General features: G+C 35.5%; 1 pseudogene; it reads right to left on the bottom strand.

Annotated features, from left to right (window-relative positions):
- Positions 1 to 5,199: 5,199 nt before the first annotated feature.
- LOC104675077 lies at positions 5,200 to 6,055 on the bottom strand (annotated as a pseudogene).
- Between the last annotated feature and the right edge of the window lie 13,937 nt (positions 6,056 to 19,992).

The raw sequence follows: 19,992 nt of genomic DNA, 5'->3' as shown, positions 1-19,992 counted from the left end.
CTAAATAAACAAAACAAAGGAACAGCAATGTTTTAAGCAAAAAAGTCAAAAAAGGTTATTTCAGTCTTCTATGAGTTCCAATCTATGAAGGTAACTCCTGTCCTGCTTGATATTTACGAACATTCCAGCTCTCCATGAGAGTCCTGAAAGATGTTCCTCTATTCCAATGTCACAATCTCAAAAGTTATTAGAACCCTGCCTTCAAGAACACCTTCTAGAGTTTTATAACTTATTATAAAACAACCTTCTAAATAAGACCAAAACAAGACGACAGTCATCTGCGGATGACAAAAGGTTTTGGAGCAGCCACAGTCAAAGACACAATTGACAAGGAAGTTTATTACTTCTGTGGCACAAAATATTTTAACATAACAATTATAATTATTACTTATAATGTACACTGTCATATCAGAATTATAAGAGTTTTCCATAATTTTGGAACATGTACCAATAACACTTTGTACAAATACAACCCAAAGAAAGTCAAACGTTATTTCATGTTTGACAATGCTTCCTGTATGATTTTTATACCAAATAAGTCAAATATGTCAGTTTTGAACTTTAGGGAACCTAATATCTTAAAGGATTAATTGGATCAGAAAAAAACCAAAATTTATAATTTTATCTTGAAAAGTTTGTCAAATATCAAAGGTTTAAAATACTTGATATTACAAAATAGGATCACAGGTAATTGTAAAATAAGTCAATCATTTAACCAAAGTAATAACTCAAAGATTTTTTTTAAAAAAAGGCACAAACCTTTATTCTTTGAGAGAAGAGATTAGTTTTCTAAACAATAAGCCATAATAAAAACAGCATAAAGCCAATTAAATTTGTTTTTCAAAATTTTATAAACAATCTATAAAATTTGAATCATATGGACCATAAGATATGGTCTTTATAGCCCTTATTAAGGGGTTGGTTAATTCTTCAAGAAAATCTTGTTAATATGACACAGGGGTCCATATTCTGGTGCTACATCAGTATGCCTTTGACATCAATGTTTAATTTATAGAGAAACTGAAGTTATTTTTTCTCTCAAAATCAGCTCTTACAATCTCATGTGCCCACCTCTTTTATGATAGTCCCTTGGCCTTGAAGAGTGGAATAGCTTTAGTTTCTGGCCCTGTGTCTCATGAATGCAGTTTATTTTGATTAGTATCTTCTATCAGATCTGAATTTGAGGCTCTGACTGCTGTCAGTATTAAGATTTAGCAGGACTTGGTGTCCTTCTTAGACTAAGAAGTCAAAGCCTTGTAACTTAATGACACAAGGACTTTAAAAATACATGCAGAAAGTTACACAGATGTAAACTTAATTAAATTTGTTTATACTCTCAGTTTTTTTAAGCAAACCAAACTTAGTAATAATGACATGAATTATTTTGATAAACCATAAGATCTGTATCTTATCAGGCCAGTTACCCAAGGCAAAAGAAAAGACTTTGCTGTTCTATATGGGAAATATTATGTTAGAAAAAAATCCTTTTAAGATATAACTTTTATTTTTATGTTTTATTTCTTATTTTTTTTAGCATTAGGCCATGGCAGTTAGAACCCAAAAAGGGAAAAAACACAAACTTAAGCAAATTGAAAATGACTTGAAAGATAGAGTTATTATTTCATTATAGTCCTTTTAAAAGGTGAGAGAAAGCTTAAAAAACAGCAAGACACAGTAAAAGTTGAATTTTCCATTAAAAGTAGTATAATGTCTTGTATTTTAAGAGTAAAGCAATATCCCAATAAAATTTTGTAGTTTGAATGAATTCTTCGGTGTTTAAGGTTTTTTTTAAAATCAAAATTTAATCTCTAGAAAAAACATTATAATTTTCATTTAATTATATGCAACTTGATCAATGAAAGTTTTTTTTTTTATATAAATCCTCCTGTTATGACTTGCATGGACCATTCATGACATGATTGGACTTTCTGGTTTGTCCTGACCATCCTTCTTTTTTAATAAACCAGTCATTTTGTTCTAGGACAAATTTACCATACAAGATTCTTTCCATTATAAAATTATTTGTGTTTAAGCTTTCTTACCAAAAATACCTCTTTATTTCTATAACACTCTTTAAATCCCTCTTATTTCCTAGTTCCTTTTACATTGTTTTATACATAACCTTTAAGTAAACTTTGAATTGGACAAAAATTATTCGCCTTTTAAAAAGGACACATTTATTTTTTAGAAATAATGTTTTTCTACAATATTTTTATTGAGAAATACCCAATTAATAACATATCCATTATTTAATTTAATATAACTTTAGATTCTAAATTATGACAAGTGTATCCAGAAGTATTTATCCCATTAAATTTACCTAATTGTTTTCTTTTAATAGTTTACTTAGATTGTTCATAAAAACTATGATAATCATCATTTAGAGTTATGAAACCACACTGAAAAATTATAACTGAGACAGTGAAAGAGATCTGACCTAGTGACTCCATCTTGTTTCTAGCTTCCAAGCTATCCTTGTTCATTCCTGAGCTGAGGCTGAACTAACTATGATGGGAACTAGTTTATAGTTTACCTTTGAAACAAGGATGACAACAGTCCTTTCTCAAAACAAACCCCCTTCCTACCTGGAGACTAAACTACCTAAAGCCACAAGATTAGAAATTATGGTTCAGGATTCATGCAGCTGCAGGCTGCAAGATTCTAAATCTCCCCAAATTGAGACTAAACTGCCTAAAGCCACAAGATTAGAAATTATGGTTCGGGATTCATGCAGCTGGAGGTTGTGAGTTTCTAAATCTCCCCAAATTGCTACTAGGGATAACGTCGCTATTGTAAAATTTAAAATCAGTGCTTGAGATATTTTGCAGACTCTGAACTCTCTGGATCAGCTGGCACCACCCAGATTGACACACTGGCTCATCTAGTCTTGTAGCCCCCACCTGGGAACTAACTCAGCCCAACAGGACAGCTTCTACTCCCTAAGATTTCATCTTCAACCCAGCCAATCAAAACTCCCAACTCACTGGCTCACTAACCAACAAATTGTGCTTAAAAACTCTGATCCCTGAATTCTCGAGAAGACTGATTTGAATAATAACAAAACTTCAGCCTTCCATACAGCTGGCTCTATGTGAATTACACTTTCTTTGTTGCAATTCCCCTGTCTTAATAAATCAGCTCTGTCTGGGTAGTGGGTAAGGTGAACCTGTTGGGTGGCTGTAGTTATTTCCCTGTCAACTATTTTATAGCCTGTGAATTTCAGGTGTTTACCTAAGTAAGAACCTTAAGATTAACTAAATAATTTAAGATTTAGCAATTTTTATTAAACCAATATTAACATCTTATGTATCAAAAATTACAGAAGCAAAGATTATTCTATTTGGGGCTTGGTTTATAGATTTGTAACCCTTCTGCCAAATTTTGACACCTTATAGTATTTGACAGGGATAACTGTGAAATTGCTTGATCAATAAATTCAAAGAAAAATGTATGCTGGAAATTCTTAAAACATTTCTAATATTACTTTACCAATAATTTTAAAGCTAACTTATTTATTAAAAATTTTACTTAATTCACATAAACGGGAAAAAGCATTTGACTAGTCTTTTTTTTTTCTGATAAAGTATTTGATTTAAGTGCTTTTATTTTTCTTAAGCCAATTAATTAGAGTTTTGTATATTTTTAATAGTGAAACATTACACAGCTCATAGATACATAGACATATTAGGAATGGTGATAGAAGCATATCTTATAGATTCATAAGACTTTTTTTTTTTAGAACAAAACAGGTACATTTCTATTAGACTACCTGATACAGAAGATAGTGTGGTATGGATGGATAGTGTGAATGACAAATAATACAAATATATTTCATTTGAAATAAACAAAAATGCATACACAGCTCAATGAATAACAAACTGTTTGGAAACAAACTTTTGCTTGACTATATTACTGAGCAGAAACAAAATGTAAGCACGAACACCTTTTATTTTTGACATGTATCTGGAGATAGGTAGGAAGACACTACTTGGTTTTTTAAAAAACTGATCTTCCCTTAAGGCCTGGTGGCAGACGTATAAACAATGTAAATGAATCCACTATTACCAATTGTCATATCATATCTATGTCACCTGTGTATTCTGAGATTACACACATACCTGCCAATATACCTGAGAAAGGTTATTTTATCACAGTTACACTTGATTTCTTGGCAGGCAGAACCGAGGAAGAGTGATTTGAAATAAGTTTTACATCCTGTTTAGAGGAAAACACTAGTATTTCCTTAAATAACAGATTACAACAGAAAGACACTGCCTAGAAGTTATCCCTTTCACTTTGGTTCATTTTTAGTTTTTATGACTTACATAGATGTTTAATTCATTTGCTTATAGTACAATCCTGCCATAAAGTATTAAAGCACAAGATACCTAGTATTCCTTCAACATCTGCATTTTTCAAGTTTTATACTCTACGTCCACAGTATGTCAGCAGTTCCCGAATGTTTAAAAAAATGGGTAAAATGCTTCTAAAAATGCAGACGTCTATAACTACAATGGTACTAAGATGGGAAGGAGACAATGTGAGAAGGGATAAAAGCAAACATGTTCATGTAAAGGGAATGTGGTTCAAGTGTTTGGATTTAAAAAGAAGTTCTGCAGAGAAGCTGACACTTCCTTTGCCCTCTAAAAAGGACTTGAAAAGTTCCAATCCAAACTTTGGAAAATTGCAGTTACAAGATGCAATAAATTATGATCAAAGCAGTCAGACGGAGGATGAATGTGTCCATTTAGCTATAGATTGTAGCATAGCCTCTTTAGGTGTTGGTGGATCAGTAAAAACCAGTGAAATACCAGAAGTGGTTGGAAGGATAGGGGTAGAAAGTAATGACCATAATACCTTGTCTAAATCAGTACAGGGCTTCATGGCTAGGAACTGTTTTAAACAGTAAAATGTCATTAGGATAGATTTCTCTCTCACCAACATTAAATGTGGCAGAATTAACAACAATAAAAAAAAGGTTTACACATAGACATAGCAATAACAGAAAACTACAAGGCAGAGAACACAAAAGAATCAAGACAGTGCTATAAGTTCAACAGTATTCCATGAGGCCAGAAAACCAGTTAACTTTGAAAGCCCTAGCAAAATATCACTCTTGTTTATAAATCACTTATTTAATATATGACTACACATTGAATCTTTATCTTTCCACATACTGAAGAATCCTACATTCAGCCTTTAAGCATTCTGCATTTCTTGGCCAATCTTGTAGCTGACTATCTTGTTCCAGTCGATTTTGGTGCAGGTAACTGGAAGCTGCAAGCACAAGGCCTTGAGCGTGGTATCTGACACTGTTTGATAGTTTTCACCAATTGCTGTCTGATACTCATTTTCTGCATTCTCTATGATTTTAATAAACTCCTTCGCAGTCTGGGCTTCATTGGAAACAGTTAGTGAATCCTCTACATCTTTATGACTAACCAACTGAACATTGCCAACTTCATAATAGTGAACCTGAATCTTAAGCACTCCAACCACCTGGGTTGTAGGTGGTGTGATGGTGAACTTCCACTCTGATCTCCAATGACCATTCCAGAAGTTTTTATGCTGAAACTGGTGGCTTTCTATATATGCAGTAATAGTCTGTTGTCCATTAATAGTTTTAGCATAGACAATACAGAAACCATTGGAGTAATGGTCTTTCACATAGGCTCTTAAAACACTGTCACAGGATTCTCTCCAAGATTTCAGACCTCTATCTGCTTCTTCTGGATGGGGGTCACTGGTTCTTTCCGTAAGTGATCAAATTTAAAGGAAATTTTGTTTCTTGATCTAAAAATCTGCTATTACCCAGATTACCATGCTTCGTAATTAAGACCTGATCTTCATATCCTTCTATCTTCACAGGCTTGAATTGATCCATGTTATACTAGGCAAATACATGTGCTGCCCCTCCCCTGAGGACACTGTCGTTATTAAGTAGTAGCCGAATATCATTGAATAGTTCACTAAATTCTTCTGGGGGTGCATGAGTGATGAATTTAGCAGCTATGCCTACCTTCTCATCAGACACACAATCATCAAAGTCGGCCATCTTGGGCTGTTCTAAGACCTTTTTTTTTACACTTTCAAAATGATAACCTGTTTTATTACCCTAGGTAATTGTCAGCTAAATAGCCACAAATTTTCATGTTGAAGAAAATAACCCTTAGGTGAAAATTTGATAACAAAAATTTACATCTCAAAGTAAAGAGAAAAAGTCTGGTGTGCTAGAGGGAAATCGAAACCAACTTAATTGCCAGTTAAACATAAAATAGAAATCTATCATAAAGGCCTTTTCAATATATACACACACAAACATACACACACTCACACACAAAGATTCTATAACTTTTGCTTCAGAACTCTAGCCATGAAATATTAATACAAATTTGCTGGCTTTCAAAAACAAAACAAAGAGGTTGGGTCCAAACCGTGGTTTTTATCTCAGTAGAAAAGTAACAGCAGATTTAAAGCAGGCAGAAAAAGAAATAGAGAAAAAGAGAATTTAGGAACTCTACAGCTTACAGATTAACCTTAAGGCTCTTTTTCCTTAATGTTAATGTGCACAAAGACCATAGTATTTCTATTTTTCACAAACTTTAGCAAGTAGAGGTGCCTTAAAACTAACACAGTGCCCTGAAGGAGGTCATTCTCCTTGTTTTCTCCTCATTATTACATAATTTCTTTTCCACTGTTTATTTTCTTAAAAGAAGGAACTGAGTTGTCATCCACAGTTTTTGTGGACTGGGTTGAAGTGTGTGCTAGTTGCCAGTGGGAGGCTACAGTATGTTACCACTGAGTCATTGCCACCCTCTATATGTTTTGTCTCTAAGCACCTCCAGGGAGGCACAAAGCATGGACTGGCCAGCTCCCATACGCACTTTCTAGATGAGCCTTTTAAAAATTAATTCTGTTAGTGGTTCCCTGTAGGACCATTGCACATCATGGGGGGTAAACCCACTAGACACTCCCATGAGGCTCCAGATCACCCAAGGGTGTCTTTCAGTTGGGAGGAGTAAATGGCATTTTCTGTTTGGAGCTGAGGAAACTCAGTCTTTCATTTACCTATGAAGACAACAGGTCAGCTCCTCATGTAAATGCTCACAGACAGGCCACATTGAAACTAATTTGGGGAGAAAAAGAAATAGAGAAAACCCTTTACTGAACTAGAATTAGAATTCTTAAAAAAACAACTTTCTAGGAGGAGAAAAGATAGTCAAGATCACTTGCTGTAAACTGTCCTCACCCACCCCTATACTTTGTAGCTCTTACCTGCCATTACACATGCCAAGGTCAAATCTTTTCAGAGTACAGCATACTCTCTGGTGCCCCCAGAGTCATAAAGGTTAGGTAATGCAGTGCAGGAAATCAGAACTTTGGACCTAAGAAAAATCTGCCCCTGACTCTTGAAACTTCACACACACACAAAACAGAACACCCCAAAAGGGGTAAGTGGCAACTTTGTTTTTCAATTCTTTAAATGGATTTGAGTCATTAGAAGCCTTCTCTAGACTTTTCCTGGTACTGAAGATGGCAAAGGGAGAAGGAGGTATAGGGTAGAAGAAAAGTAAATGAAACAACATTTTTTTTTTTTTTTAAATGGGAAGCAAACACAGCAACCAAGTTAATGGTTTTGTTTGTTGTTTTCTTTTTCCCCTCTTTTGCAGCTGTGAGGAATTTTAGCCAATTCAGTGAGGTCTTGTCACCCATAATTTGGAGTTCTCATTCGGATTTGACCGAGTTAGGTAGAGTTGGTTAAATTTGATAGGAGAAAGACCAGAATAAACAATAACAACAACAACAACAACAACAACAACAACAACAGAAACCCAAAGACTCCTCTCTAACATCCTAGAAGCAGGAAAAAATTCAAACTCACCTTCCCTGTTTGAAGTGAGCTCAAACTCCAGAAAGAAACTATCTGCCTTCCATTGTCATGAAAGCAGGGAAACTTGCCTTTTTTGTTGGAAACAAGTAAAACTCCAAAAAGGGGGAGTTGTACAGCAAAACACACTTTAAATCTTGACCAAATTTGGGGACATCAGGGATTCTCTGAGGGGTGGGGTGGGGCTAGGGGGCTTCCATGCCTCAGCAAATTGTCCTATTTATTTGAACCATAAAGATAGCACAGGCTGGTTCTGTTACGAGTGTAAGAGATCCAAGTTACCCTGAGTTACCAGCGGTGTATCCATGAGGGCCTGCAGCAACTTCAGTCCTTGCCTCCTCAGAAGAAAGAATTAGACTGAGGGGCATAAAGCAGGAAAAAAGACCGAGGCAAGTTTCATAGCAGGAGTGGAAGTTCGTTTCAAAAGGCTTTAGAACAGGAAAGAAAGGAAAGGTCACTTAGAAGAGATCCAAGAGGGCACCTGAAGACCAAAATAGAGTCAAAAAGGACCGTTTGATCTTGATCCTAGGACTTTATATGCTCACCTCTTTCCCATGACTCTTTCATTAGGGTGGACTTCCTTCATGCATAGCACCCTCTTTACCCTTGGGAACTGAGCATACGCAGTTTGTCTAAAGAGTGGTACTCACGCTCATCTGAGGCTTGCTTCCCTTTTTCCAGTGGAGTGTACCCCGAACATCATACCTCACGACTTTGTCTCCCAGTGCACATGCCCAGGAACTTTCTTTTCCCTGGCATCTGCATTCAATTAGCACTTTTAATGTTAATAGCTGTGAACATCACGAGACTATCTCTCCCTGTGGCTGCTGAAGTAGTATTTTTAGAGAAGCAGTGTGATAATCATCAAACTGTCACTTGACATTCCTAGTGGATCAGGGGAGAGCCCTCTTCTTCCCTGCTCGTGCCTATCTAACTACCTGTAACAGTACCAAGCACCGATAGATTTGTGACAGGTCAGGGACACCTCCACTCAAAATCCCTTCCTGGTTACCAACATATGAACCCCCAAAATCTGAGACATGTCTTAGTCCATTTAGAAGGTTTATTTTGTCATATATAAGGATGTGCGCCCATGGCACAGCCTTGGAGGTCCTAAGGACATGTGCTCAAGACAGTCAGGCCACAGATTGGTTTTATATGTTATAAGGAAACATGAGACATCAATCAATATATGTAAGATGAACATTGGTTTGGTCGAGAAAGTCCAGACAACTTGAAGCAAAGCGGGGAGAACTTAAGTAGGGAAGGAGCTTACAGGTCACAGGTAGAGAAGACACAAATGGTTGCGCTTTTTGAGTTTCTGATTAGCCTTTCCAAAGGAGGCATTTAGACATGCATTTATCTCAGTGAGCAAAGGATGACTTTGAATAGAATGCAAGGCAGGCTTGTCCTAAGTGGTTTCCAGCTTGACTTTTATCTTTAGCTTAGTGATTTTGGGGTCCCAAGATTTATTTTCCTTTTACAAAACAATAATATTATTCATGGGATAAAGCTCATAGAAGGCAATCTCAACCTAATAAAAGATTTGCAAAAGCCACAGTTGCAGTGATTTATACCACTTTCCACTAGTGTGAACTAGATCGTCTTTAAGGTGATAGAGTAAGACTATTAGAGAAGCAGCAATTATAGAGCTCAAAGAAGCAGCTAGTAGCCAGATAAGAATATAAATGACATAATCGTAAGTTAAATACAGTTTTTCATTAATACATAATGTATTTGTATGCACCATTACCTTTTCAGTGCCCAAATCTACTTGAAAATTGGATGGTTTAAATAGTCCCCATTCAAAAAGAACATAGATAAATGGAGAGCAGAAGCAACCTACGGCGACTGACTGCAAGAGAGGCAAACAAATGAATTTCCTCACTACCAGAAGAGCTGAATATGGACACCATCATCAAAATAGACAGTGATATTTTATTCATCACAAAAAAGGGACAACAAATTCTTCTCAGGGGAAACTGGCAAACTATTAGTTCCTATTGCCAGTACTGGTTTTATTCAGAGGTAAAACAAAGTTTTTAAACTTTATAAGTTTTTAGTATATATTAAAAACTACATTGAATAGATGTTTTAGACTGCTTTCATTGCAGAGCAAGTGAGAAAAAAACATTTGAGTTCCAAAGTATTTAGAATGACTTTTAAAGAAACCTATCATGTAGGCATTGATTTTATGTAACCAATTCCATAATTTATGAAGCATCTACTATGTAGCAGCCACTGTTATGGACACTGTATGAAGGGTGGCAAAGACACAGATAAAACTTCCCCTAATGGTTTTTACAGTGTAAGGGAAATGCCACTTTGTGCTTTTTTAAAAAGATTGTGTTGATCTAACCTTCAAATCTCATATCCCATTGTTGCAGAACCTACTCAATTCTTTTTTTCAGGCCCAGAATCTTGAGGGAGCCCGAAATCTTCAAAAAAATCTTGTAGTTAGTCAAGTAAAATGAAGTGAGCAGCAGGTCAGAGGATTGACTCCACTGGAATTATTTCAAGGAGCTTTCCAAAGTATAAATTTCAAGGGTCTCTAACTTTGCAGTTTATGATTCCCAGAGATCCTAGATTTTTAAAACATGCTCCCCAGGTGATGATGATTCCCAATAAGATACGAGAACCAGGATTCCAGTTTGTTATTCAGGAACATACTTTACCTCAATTTTTATTCTGAGTTTGTTACCAAATCTAACGATTGGAATTCTACTTCCTTACTTATCAACCTAATAGACACTCTTCAATTTTCTGTCCTTGCCTTGCCTAAATATAAGTCTGTATATCAGGACTAGCACAGTCTGAAATGTGGCATTAATTTTTGAAACTTCTCAGTCAACTGAAGCTTCTATTCTATTCCTGAGGCCACTTAATTTCTGGCTCTTAGCATCTTCTAAAATGACAGTATGTCTGCCTATTGATATTCAAGTTTCTGTTCTGGGAGACCGTGTAAACCAAAAGTAAAATTCTAGGGCCCCTAGCCATCTGAATGCACTTCCTCCTAGGCCAGGGCACTCTAATTTTTAACCTGAAATACTGACTCAGGCCATAACAGAAAGTGGGGGTTGGATATGCCTCATTATACCTCTCCTGGCATTAACATCAACACAGACTGTAAGTCTCATAAAAACATTTGCAATCTGTTATCTCAGAACCCTGCTATCTGGAGACTTTATCTGCATGATAAAGCTTTGGTCTCCATAACCTTTTATCACAACCCAGATATTCTTTTCTATTTGTTAGTGGTGATGAATCCATATGGGTCTGTGGCAACCTCAATTCTTGCCTCTTTAAGAGAAAGAATTTGACTAAGGGGCATAAGGCAGAAGGAGAGACTGGGGCAAGTTTTAGAGCAGGAATGAACATTTATTAAAAATATTTAGAGCAGGAATGAAAGAAAAGAAAGTACACTTGGAAGATGCACAAGCAGGCAATTTGAAGAGCAAGTGCAGGGTTGACCTTTTGACTTGGGTTTTTTTATGTTGATGTACTTCCGGGGTCTTGGGTCACTTCTCCCTTGATTCTTCCCTTGAGGCAGGCTACCTGCATGCCCAGTGGACTGCTAGCACTTGGGAGGTAAGCACACACAGTGTATTTACTGGAGTTGTACACATGCTCACTTGAGGTGTTCTTCCCTTTACCTGCAAAATTTCCCTGGAAGGTCGTACTCTGCCATTTTGCCTCTTAATGCACATGCTTGAGCCAATTGGCCCAACTCCTAAGATCTTATCAAAAAGCTGCTGAGAACCTGTTTCAGATGTTTTCTATCTGTAGGGAGACTACTTTTCCCTGGCACTGGCTGCAACCTATTATTATTTTAGAGCGGCAGCATGACAACTGCTTGACCATCACCTGATAGTCACCTGACCTTCCTGGTGGGGTGTGGGAGCCCACTCCTGCCTTGTTCGTGTTTGACTACTACCCACAGTAAGATACTGATAGCGCTTTCAACCAATTGCCAACTAGAAAATTTTTAAATCTGTCTATAACCTGGAAGTCCCCACTTCAACTGGTCCTGCCTTTCTGAAACGAACCAGTATATATCTTAAATGTTTTTGATTGATGTCTCATATCTCCCTAAAATGTGTAAAACCAAGATGCACTCCAACCACCTTGGGGACATGTTCTCAGGATCTCTTGAAGGCTGTGTCATGGGCCATAGTCACTTACATTTAGCTCAAAATAAATCTCTTTAAATATTTTAGAGTTTGACCGTTTTTGTTGACACCACTTATTCTAGATTTTTCTGAGAATAGAACAAATATCATGAAACTGACTCTGAATTACATAGTTAACCCCATATCTTAGTTGTTGGTGTCTCTTGGGTGCCATAATCAGTTTAAATCTTGCAAGAAGTAAATATACTGCTTCATTGTCAGATATTTTCTAGTATACTAGAAGGTGAGAAGAGCAGCAAAAAATATAGAATGCTAAAAGAATGAGAGTTACAGGGATAATAGTGTGGTTAGTAAGGACTGGGCCTCACTGAAAAGGTGAAGAGAAAGAAAGAAGAAGGTAGATATCTGGAGGAAGAGCTTCCCAGGTATAGGTGATTGATAGTGTAAATATGCTGAGTTAGAGACTGCCAGGCATGTTCAAGAAATAAAGCCAGTTTGGCTGGAGTGTAGTGAGAGAAGAATATAGTGTAATATGATGTTAGAGAGAAAATGGGGATCACATTGTATAGGACCTTGGTAAAGAGTCATAAGGACTTTGACTTTCATTCTGGTTGAATTGAGGAATCAATGGAGGGTTTTGAGCAGATAAATATTCCATGGTTCTTTCAAAAGATTCATTCCGGTTTAGTTGGGAATAAATTGTAAAGGAACAAAAGTGGAAGTAGAAAGGCCAGTTAGGAAGCATTGAAAATAATTCTGGTAAAGAATGGTTATGAAAGTAACCATGTGATGTGCATATGATGAAATTTTGCATAAATTATGAAGGAACATATACAAGATTTCATTGATGGATTCTATCAATGAGACAAAAAGAGGACTAAACAATAAGCTCAGTGCTTTTGGCCAGAGAAGCTTGAAAAATGGGGTTGCCAATAAATGAGATGGAGAAAGCTATAAGCAGATTGGGTTAAGAGGATGGGTGACAAATGATTTAGTTTTTGTACATTAAGTTAGATTTGTATATCAGAAATCCAAGTGAATCTATAGTATTGGAGTATAAGGGAAAAACAATAACTCAACATTTCTAGTTTTGGTAACCGGTAGATGGTAGTATTATTCACTGAGATGAGGGATTCAGAGAGACTGAAGAATGAATGGCAAGTGACAAAAGAGACACTTAACTATATTTTAGAAGCATGGCTATAAATGTCAAAGAATGCTTTATTTTTAAACTTTTTAAAAAGTTTTTTCTTAAAATTATTGTTACATGTAGAGGTAAAGGATTCATTTATTACACTATTTTTCAACTTACTTATTTTAAGGGTTTTTGGACTAATTTTATTTTCCACGGCAGTGGGGTTGTTAGATAAATTAGGTAACCTAATTGTTGAATTTAAAAGTAATAATTTAACTTTGAAAAACATTTTATTTGTTCAACATATTTTTTTTTTTTACTAGTCATTGAAATCACCATTTTATTTCATCAGATGCTTCGTTTGAGCCAAAACAAATGGAGCCTCTAGTTGGGCATGCACCTGTGATGCCTGGATAATTTACAATAATTACTTTATTACTAAGTAAGAGTTAATAACAAAAATATCAGTGTTGCAAAAAGCATTCTGGTTATAAGAAACAAAACAAGCTTCTGCAAATGGGGCGACTATCCATCTGTGGAAACAAGGTTCTCTGCATCTCACTGCCATCAACAAAACTCATAGTTAACTTTGGTCATTCAAGTGCTAATTTTGTGTATAGAGATGATAGAGCACTGAACACCATATAATATATCTGTGATAACAGGATTCAAGACCCCCTCCCCTGGCACATTTCAAATTACAGAAAACAGAGAAAGGTGTTATCATTGGGTAGATAAGGCCCCTCAAAATCTTAGATTATGCTATATAGGCATTCATGCACTTGTTTTCTGTACAAGGTTGATCTTGAGCTTAAATAGTGAGAAGTGGATATTTTGACAGTGGATGTCATTGACATGGATAATCTGCATTTTATATTAGATACAATATCATGTGGCAATCATTATTCTCATTTTTTCAGATGAAGAGGGTAAGGTTGAGAATTTAGTTTGCTCAGTTAAAAAATGTCAGAGCAGATATCCAAATTCAGAGTTTCTAAGTCCGTGTTCAATATTTTTTTTTATTTACCATGTTGTTGCTAATTAAATTTAGTTTATTTATGAATTTATTTGCATTTAAATATAAAATTAATGCATGCTTACATTAAACCTTCAAATAAAATTTGAATAGAATATAAACCAAAAGTTGGAAAATGTCAAAGTATTCAACCTACATTTATACTCCTTATAGGCAATTGATCAATTTATTCTTTGTATTTCAAGAATTTTTGTATAATTTCCATATATATGTATATATACTTATGTGTGTGTGTGTATAAAGTAATCTGTATTGGTTTAGATCTCTTCTGAGAAACAGATGTAAATATGCCATTATATGGAAAAGAGATTTATTGGGGAATCTCCTGCAAAATATGAATAGAGAGGAAGGAGGAGCAGGCAAGAAGAGCCTTTAGCTTGAAGCATGTGTGACACCTGTGACATAAAAAAGGAAAGGGGCAACAATTGGGAAGGAAGAGTCTCAAACCACGTAACACAGTTCTAAAAATTTATGTGTTGGACTAACTGGGAATCCCAGAAAAAGAATTGCCTATTGCAAGAGCCCCTGGTCATCAACCGCCCAAATCTAGCAACCCTCCACCCTGTTAGTCATTGCTTGGCAGCATCTCAAAGGAAGTGAGGCCTCAGCATATGAACGCCACAATAAATTTAAATGTTTCACACATGGCATATGTAGGACAAGTGTGCTCACGAAACTGGGTTCTCTTGAAGAAAGATGTGAGAAGGAAACTTTCATCACCCCCACAATGTCATACTCTATATAATGTTCTGCAACTTAGTTTTCTCTTAATAATAGCAAATGTTAATCAATTTTTATGAGATAGGCCAGGTGTTAAGTACTTTGCATAAATGTATACATGTAATTATTACAGCAACCCTTTGAGTTCAGCACTATTACGTAATTATGATCCTCATGTTGTAGATGAGGAAACTAAGGATCAGAGAGATTAACAAAGTAGCCCAAGGTTAGACAACACAAAATGACACCTGACTAATAAGATGTGATTTCCCAATATTCAAGTACAGAAGATCAGGATTTTATCATTGAAAGGTGACAAACATTTTTATCATTTATCTGCTGTTCAAGTAATAGTATAAAGAAGGTGGTAGTGTTTATTTCAGAAGCCTATATTTATTACCTACTTTATTCCAAAAGTGACTTAACACAAAATCATATATAATACAATGATGTTATTTTAAAATTAAACAGTAAAAATTGTGATCATTTAATTTTAAAAATTAAATAAAGTTATTAAATAGCGTTTTATTGGACATAGCAGTTTGCTCATATATCTTTCTTTTCTGCTTTACTAAGCAATAACTAAATTTATTTTTTAAATTAACAAAATGTTTTAATTTATAAGGACAAAGTGTATGGGAGACATAGTACAATGGGCAAGAGATTTTATCAAATTTGTAGAAGACATAATTGAAACAGTAGCAAGTGATTATCAGAGAAAAAGTACTAAAGTCTCAGCCTTTAGAAGCATGAGATATTATGGATGGTGGGAGTAAGGTGGAGGCTTAAGAGAGAAATTGATTGTACGTCTCTTTAGGTTGCAATTCTCTTTATAGAACTATTAATCTTGCACCTCTGAAGAAGCAAAGCTTTCTCTAATAAAAATTAAATGTATTTATGAGTTTGTATGTATGAAAGTTGGTGGAGACCTTGTCTGCTATAGAGAATGCATGAAAACATTTTATATGCCTATTTCTTTTAGAAATCTTAGAGAAATTTCAGGAGATTGATATAAAAATGCAACTCAGTGAAAAAAAAATGTGTTCTTTAGGAGGGAGCCACATTATGTAATCTTGCTGTTTAGTCTTCTGATGCATTAATTAGCTCCAAAAATAAGGTTTAAAATATATAGACGGGAATAAATAGCCTACATCAGAAAATTTTCCTGTATATTATTTCTTTAAGTTAAGCTTTTGATATAAAGTATGTACATGTAAAGTGCATTTGTCCATTGACTAGTACCTTTCAAAGTCTTACCTATCCATTGCCACCTAGTTTAGTCTACTTATTGAGTCAAAGATTTGCGTGACAATTTCTAGAAGTGTCTGTTTACTGTATTATTACTTTTTGGCTTGTCAGTAGATCAAATTTGGCACAAAGTGAGTAGCACTATATGTAAGTAATGATTGCCTTTGTTTATTAAAGTTATCTAAATAGGCAATGTGGTATATCTTTTAAAAATCTGGACTATGATAATAAGTCCTGAGTTGGAGTCATAGCTTTGTTGCTAACTACGTAACTTGCATGAATGATCTTGAAAATTATTCAATTTTTATTTATTTAAGTTTGATTAAAAAATATTAATCACCGATCATCCTGACCAACATGGTGAGACCCCATTTCTACTAAAAATACAAAAAATAAAAAAAAAATAGCCGGGCATGGTGGTGCATGCCCATAATCCTAACTACTTGGGGAGGCTGAGGTAGAAGAATCGCTTGAAACCAGGAGGCAGAAGTTGCAGTGAGCCGAGATTGTGCCATTGCACTCCAGCCTGGGCAACAAGAGTGAAACTCTGTCTCAAAATAAATAAATATAAATTTAATAAAAATCAATTAATTAAATTATTAATCACCTAGTATAGCAAGGCTTATGGCTAGGTAATCATTAAGAGCATTAATGGCTGTAACATTCTTTTAATTCGAACATTTCTCTAATTTTGGGTGGTGTCTGTTAACAAACGAGAAAATTTTAGCATGTGGGTAGCACATCATATCGTAACTTTCTGGCACTCCATCCTCTAACATATTTAAATTAAAAACTCAATTCCAAAACCAGATAATGTTAAACTTTATAAGGTGTTTTGGTTTGTTTTTAATTCAAAAAAAAAAAAAAAAAAAACAGGAGAGATGAAGATGGCTATTTTAGTTTAAACCAATATGTGTGTGTAGTTTTACTCTTACCTGTGGGTATGTGACTAATTATAATTTTTTTTTTTTTTTTTTTTTTTTTTTTTTTTTTTTTTTTTTTTTTTGAGGCGGAGTCTCGCTCTGTCGCCCGGACTGGAGTGCAGTGGCCAGATCTCAGCTCACTGCAAGCTCCGCCTCCCGGATTCACGCCATTCTCCTGCCTCAGCCTCCCAAGTAGCTGGGACAACAGGCGCCCGCCACTTCGCCCGGCTAGTTTTTGTATTTTTAGTAGAGACGGGGTTTCACCGTGTTAGCCAGGATGGTCTCGATCTCCTGACCTCGTGATCCGCCCGCCTCGGCCTCCCAAAGTGCTGGGATTACAGGCTTGAGCCACCGCGCCCGGCCGACTAATTATAATTTTATATTTTTTACCTTGATAGATATCATGTGGATTGATGTTTCCTTATGCCTAAGATATTCTTTGTTACAAAATATAATTATAAAAGTTCTTTTGGGGTTTATGGCATACCTCAGTGAGTCATTTAAGTGGTTGTGGAAAAGGCGGTAACAATAACACAAACCCACAGAGGTTACCTCACGTATTTTTCTCAAGCTATGTCAGCCATTTAGACTCTGCAAATGGGGTTTAAACTAGCATTGGCTTTCAGTTCAGAAATAAAATGATGGCTCTTTGAAACAGAAAAAAACCATTTGAATAGGGCAGTATAAAGGAAATATGATTTGACCAAACAGACTCCTAGGAAAGATAAAAGATGTGCTAGATATTGGAGCCATGTGACTTTCAAAGGGTTTTAGCTCACACTTAAATTTATAACAATAAGAAATTGAGCTTCACTCATGGGTAGAAATAACCTGGGAAATCAGCAGCCAGCCATCAACTGAGGACAAGAACAAATGGGCCAGGGGAAAGAGTAGACCTTTCAGGGCCAAGATCTAAAAGGTTTCTGAGAAGTATGAATGTGCCAAAAACTATTTAGGGTAGGATATTCTGAATCTTAGGAGAGAAATCTCTGGCAGCAAAACAGGAGTTTGGTAAAATAGGGATGGTGGTAGAACTTTCTAGGGTAGAAGCCGTGGGGGCATCTAGGAGGGGAAAGTGAAGAACCCTTAGACTAAGTAGCTGAAACCTAATATTGATTGTATACTCGCCTAGTGTGTTAGGTATTGTGCTAAGCATTTATAAACATTATTTTGCTTAATTATAAAACAACATAGTAAGCGTTATCTTTGTTTTACATTTAGGAAACTAAGTTGACGGTTGTTAAGGAATTTGTCCCAAAGCATATAGCTGATAAATGGGAGATACATGATTCAGATGGCATAAATTCAAAGATTTTCACTACACTTTTCTGTTACTGAGGTGTATTGGATTCTTTCAGCCTATGGGAACAAAGAAAGGAGACCACAAATGCCCTGGGCCTGACCAGACAGAAAACCAGTGAGGTTCCTTAATAGAAAACTTAATGGTTTTATACTATACATTTTGTTGTAGAAACAATGACACTAGTCAAAAGATGTATGAACTTGAGAATTAGGTAAAGCTGCCTTTTAGGGACTGTATTCCAGAAAAATATCAATTATATCCATAGAGGTATGCCTATGATAAATCTCCTTAGATTGCCTGCAGTTGGTATCTGCCCTTCAAAATTGTCTGCTTTGTTAGCATTCTCAAATTTTGAAAGTGTCTTGGAGCCTGGAAAGGAAATCCTTTTCAATGTACACACTAATACTTTGCTGATGTCAGGATGATCTGAGAGAAGTCACCATTACTTTGAATGATGCTTAATATCAGTTTGAAAGAGCAGCACTCTATTTTCTTGTTGAAATATCTGATAGGTAATATCAGAGGGAGAATTTAGAGAAAGAAACTGGACAAACTGTTCTTAGAATCCTCCAAATTAAGCTTTCACAATGCTATTTCATTAGTAGGTTTAACATTAATTTGAAATTTAGACCATGGTAAAGACAGAAATTGCATGCCAGAATTCACTAGAAATTTTCTTTAAATTATTCACACCTCAGTTGTTGTTTGTTTATTAACAGAATTTCTACAGTTGTATCCTTTCAGGTTTGCTTTTGACTTCAATGATATTCAATTAAATCTGGAAAATATTTTCATTCTAATGCAAATTTGAAACTAATAAAAATTTTAAAAATATAAACAGGAAAAAATAAGCACTGTGTATTAATACAATGCTGAATATGTTAATTAAACATGATTTAATTATAGAAAAAGCACAGACTACTTATGTTACATAGGAGATACGTGACTTTGAACAAAATCCCTAAATTTTCTTTTTTAAAATTTAATTTAATTTTATTTTAGATTCTGGGGTACATGTGCAGGACATGCAGGTTTGTTACATAGGTAAACGTGTGTCATGGTGGTTTGCTGCACCTATCACCCCATCACCTAGGTATTAAGCCTTTCATGAATTAACTATTTTTCCTGATGCTCTCCCTCCATCTTTCCCTCCCCAACAAGCCCCAGTATGTGTTGTTCCCCTCCCTGTGTCCACATGTTCTCGTTGTTCAGCTCCCACTTATAAGTCAGAACATGCAGTGCTTGATTTTCTGTTCCTGCATTAGTTTGCTGAGGATAATGGCTTCCAGCTCCATCTACACCCTGACAAAGGACACGATTTCATTCCTTTTTATGACTGCATAGTATTCCATGGTGTATATGCATCACATTTTCTTTAGTCTATCATTGATGAGCATTTGAGTTGATTCCATTTCTTTGCTATTGTGAATAGTGCTACAGTGAACATATGTCTTCACGTATCTTTATAATAGAATGATCTATATTCCTTTGAGTATATACCCAGTAATGGCATTGCTGGGTCAAATGGTATTTCTGGTTCTAGGTCTTTGAGAAATTGCCACACTGTCTTTCACAATGGTTGAACCAATTTACATTCCCATCAAGTGTA

This window comes from Rhinopithecus roxellana, chromosome 7, assembly GCF_007565055.1.
Source record: "Rhinopithecus roxellana isolate Shanxi Qingling chromosome 7, ASM756505v1, whole genome shotgun sequence".
Taxonomy (NCBI): Eukaryota; Metazoa; Chordata; class Mammalia; order Primates; family Cercopithecidae; genus Rhinopithecus; species Rhinopithecus roxellana.
Note: the sequence above shows the minus strand (reverse complement) of the source record. Positions and strands in the feature narration are given on the sequence as shown.